A 4,857-nucleotide genomic window follows, 5' to 3' on the forward strand; every position below is an offset into this window, starting at 1 on the left:
TCAGTGTCGGATTTTGCGAAGAAATGGGCCCTGAAAATTAATGGAAATAAATCTAAAATGCTAATAGCCCAGGCACACAAAGGAAGAAGGGATGACGGGGAATGGGTTGTGCAGGGAGAAAGGTTGGAACTGGTAAGCATGTTAGAATATCTAGGAGTAATTATTAATGGTAAAGACACCTGGTATGATCATATCAAGAGGGCGAAGAACGGAGGGTGCGCCGCCCTAGCCCCAGTCAAAAACTTGCTAGCGAAATATCCGGGTATCAATTATAAAACCCTGAGGTTAGTCCTAAGATCGGTGATTTTCGGGAGGGCATTGTATGGAGCGGAAATCTGGGGGTTGGATGATAAAAGAGTTGAGTTAAGACGAATTATTACTAATATCCGTAAGATGGTGATGGAGCTACCGAGGTGCACAGCCAATGCAGGGGTGGAATTAATGTGTGGGGAGGATTCGGAATCTGAGTGTGTGAAAAGAATGGTTAGATATTGGATGAATTTTAAAAGACAGGAAGGAGGGAGGGTATTACAGGCCGCGTACGAACAACAACGGAAGAGTATGTTTAAGGGAGGCTGGCTAGATAAAATTAAGGGATACTTGGAAATGATAGGCCTGGGGTACATGTGGGAAGAGGTGTGGACGAAGAGAGATGCAAGAGGGATGACGGTACTGGTAAGGAGGATTAGAGATCTAGGTAGGCAGAAATTATTGGCAGAAAGTAGATTAAGAAGTTCCCTTAGTGTTTTTAATAAAGTGGAGGAAGTAACGGGGATTAATATTAGATACGTTGAGAGGTTAAATAGGAGAGGGTTGATATGGTGGATAATGGGGCTCCATAGAAATAGAGGTTGGTTGAAAGGTGGAGACAATTCGTTATGTATACTTTGTGGGGCAGAGAATAATGATTTTCACTTATTAGGTAATTGTGAAGTAACAAGTAAGATCAGATTTAGTATGTTGGGTGCTTAACATCAGAAAATGTTAGAAATAAGTGATGAGCGGAGTATTATAAGGTGGATTATTAAGGAATGGGAATAAGGAGGAGATTTGAAGAAGTACTTATGTGTGGTTAAAAATGCATGTGTGAGAAAAATGGAAGATGGGGTTACATAGGGCGATGGTTGTGAGCCTAGCTTGGAGAGAATAAGGGGGTAAATGTTGGAATGTAGACGGGTGTTTTTGATATTTATGGGGGTCTTCTATAACAGTACCCAGTGGTCTGAGTTTGTTTGGTATTTTCAGTAGTAAGTGACGTGTAGGTTATGTGGTCATAGTGAAGGATGCAGAATGCGAGCCTGGAGGTGAAGTATGACCGGGTGACAGCGAAGGGCATGCAGATTGCGAAGTAATTGAGTATGTAAATAATATGGTGTGTGGAAGGGTTGAGGCCTTACCGATTGCGAGATTGCAAGTCAGTATGCGATTGTTGTCATTTGGTGTGCTTTAAATCCAGGTTAGATATGTTAAAGAACAAGGATTGCGAAGTAAGCAAATGTGTATACAAGGACTGAAGTGGAATCTGCTGTAGCGTAAGGTCAGCGGTTTCTCTTTCCTTTTGCAGAACTATCTGTTGTGACGCTCATGTGATGTAGGCAAGGTCAGGGTAGGGCTAGACTGGTTTATTTGTAGGTAGATTCTTATTTAATATTATTATTATTATTATTATTATTATTATTATTATTATTATTATATTTACTGTTATTATTATTACTATTATTATCATTATTATTATTATTATTATTATTATTATTATTATTATTATTATTATTATTATTATTTTACTATTGCTTTGTGAACATGTATCTGGGATGGAAGCCTGTTTTGTTCATTAATAAATACTACTACTACTACTACTACTACTACTACTACTACTACTAATACTACTACTACTACTACTATATACTTAAGTTGACTTCATCACTAAGTCTTCATCACTAAGTCGGCCTTCATCATAGACTGTCGAGCCAATATACTTAAATATCCCTACTCGTGCTATATCTTCAACGTCAACATGCAACGATGTAATGCAATGTATTCTGTCTTGTTCTTGTTGAGGCGCGGGGCTTGTTGCGCTAGTCGATTGTTCCAGTCTTCTGTTTGACGCTGCAGATCAAGCTTATTCTCTTCAGCCAAATGATATCATTTGCTTAGAGAAGTGTCCATGGTATTCGACTGTGCAGGTTTGAGGTAATTGTGTCCGTCACACGAATGAACAGCAGTGGTGATAAAGCGGGGCCGTGATGGACTCCTACAGTTATGCGGAAGTCATCAGACGCTGCTGCGGCAGCTTGAACACAACTCATTTGTTCTTTGTAGAGCAATTATACCCTCTCAGCAAGGTGCTCTGGAATGCCATGTACTTGTAGGGCTGACTGATTAGGTCATGAAGTACCCGATGGAAGGCCTTCTCAGGGTCCAGAAATTTGTGATGAAGACTCTTATACTTCTCACAGTGTCCCTCAAGTAACAGCCCGGCAGCGTGGGTTTCTCCTATTGCGCCACAGTTTAGCACAAATCCAGCTTGGCTTGTTGTATGTTTGGCTAAATCGCTAATCCTTTTGTCGAAGATTTGTTCTAAGTGTCTCATTGCATGGCTCAGAAGTATGATCGGGGCGTGATTATAAAAATCGGCAGGGCTTGCCTTATTTCTGAATGGATACTTCGTCGCCAGTCTGTTTGTTTTTGACCTTCTTTGATGATCTGGTTGAAAAGCTTGCTTTAGCCACACTGCTGCATCCCCACCTTGAGGGAAACAGAACTCTGCCGGAAGATAATCGGGACAGATGGCTTTTCCTGGTTTCATTTCCTTCACCATAGCCTGAACTTTAGTGACGTCATTTTCCTACATTGGACCTTCAACAGCGGAGGTGATTAGGATTGGTAGTTACGGATATTCCATGATTGAAATTTAGTCAAAATAGTTCCGCCAGTGTACTCGCGCTTCACGCCAGTCCAGTGGCAAATCGTCTGTTTCCTCATTGATGCCGTAAAAACGTTGGCATTGTGCCGTTTTACGATGGCTCGTTTTGACTAGCCGTTAAAAATTCCGCTCGTATTCACGCATGTCAAGTTTCACATATAGACCTGCCTACCGGTTTGCTTTCGTTACGGCAAAGACCTCCTTCACCTTACTAGTGGCTGCTTTGTAGGCATCCCAACGAGCGTGAACTCGTGGTACAACTGCTTCTTCAACCGTACTGCATATTTAACATCTTCATTCTTTAGCCAAATGTAATGGTTAATCCTTCGTTGTAGTCGCCCTGATTTAATTGTTCCAGGAATAGGGCGAAAGGCGTCTTTCAATTTAGTCCGCCTCACTTCAACTGTGGTGATTTTTGGCTCTGTAACTTCTGCAACAACGTTAGTCTCCTTCTTCAGGAGCCACCATTTGATCCCAATTTGTATATTTCCTGTGAAGTACTGGGATCTTGGTGACTTTATCCGCCGCTTAGATGACTGGTCGTTGTTGCATCGCAAGGATTTAATAAGGGACAACTGTTATCTTTCGAACTTCTTTGAGATTTCATCCTCTCACAAGGTTGTAGTCAAAGCGAATTGGATGGGAGCCACTGTAGTGCTGACTAGATGAATATCACTCTTTCTGAACCGTGTGTTTGCGATGGTGAGTTTCTGCATAATCGCGAATTTGTAGGCCATCGTCGTTCTTTTCTCCATGTCCATGAACGCCATGGACTGTTTGTTCTTCTTTCCTCCGTCCGACACGTCCATTCAGATCATCGGCAGCGATGAGATATTCAGCGGTCTTCTGGTCAGACAGTGCCCAGAACGCATCTTTGGTTTCCGTTCGCACGTCAGTTTGTGGAGCGTTGTGCTGAAAAATTAGAATTTCCTTCTCTCCCCAATGCGGACGAGTTACATCAAGAGAGTGTCAAACTTTTATACGTCGGAGACTGAACCGTCAAATTTTGCTGATATGACAATGTCAACACCATGAGCTGTTCTTCGGCTTCTGTTGTACATCAGTTAGTAACCACTCCCCTTTTCCCATGACTTTTTTCCACTCCATATTTTTCCCGAGCCTCTCAGATGCCTACTAGCCTTCTCTCTAGTGCAGTGACTTATTTGCTACTTCATCCAGGCATAATTCAATGAAGGGATACCGAATGGGGGTACTCGCTTGGTTAGCCGTCACAGCCCGTGCGACTGTAACCCTTGCATACTTTTCATGCTGACTGGGCCCTGCCAACGCGCGTCCCTTCCAGAGGCTGCACTAACCTTGGCTCCGATACCATGAGACATATTTCTGTAATCATGTGACGGGATTATTTTACGGCCGACTTGTCTTGAAGCATATTAGAGTTTATGACAGAAGGTAGTAACGCAGCTCCGGACATGGGGATCAGACTCTTTTTGCAGCCACTCCTCTAGAGAACTTCCAGAAATTTAGGGTACCTCTTCTGCCATCTGCTCCATACTGAACGTCTCCATCTCCGCCAAAGTTGCCTTGAAAGACCTTGTATGTGTGAGGTAAGCGAGAGCTATTATATTTTGCTGAAGTTCATCGGCAGGCCAGTGGGGAACCCGTATCCGTCACCTGGGATGCACCACGTGTTACAGCAAAATAGCTGGTTCGTAGAGAATATTTATCAATGCAAAATGAAACATTATTTTACTGAAAAACTAATTGTGAACCTGATAAATCACTTGCCACAAGAATCATGTTATCACGTAAAGAAGAACGGTTAGAGACTTTTGCACTTTTGCTTGGCGTGATATGCCACAGTACGCATGACATACAATCCAGTGTCATATTTTCTGCCCCCTGTTGTCTAGTGGTGTCAACATCAATATCTTGTGAGATGAACAAGAGGTTTAGTCTGTCATATCTGGAAT

This window comes from Anabrus simplex, chromosome X, assembly GCF_040414725.1.
Source record: "Anabrus simplex isolate iqAnaSimp1 chromosome X, ASM4041472v1, whole genome shotgun sequence".
Classification (NCBI taxonomy): Eukaryota; Metazoa; Arthropoda; class Insecta; order Orthoptera; family Tettigoniidae; genus Anabrus; species Anabrus simplex.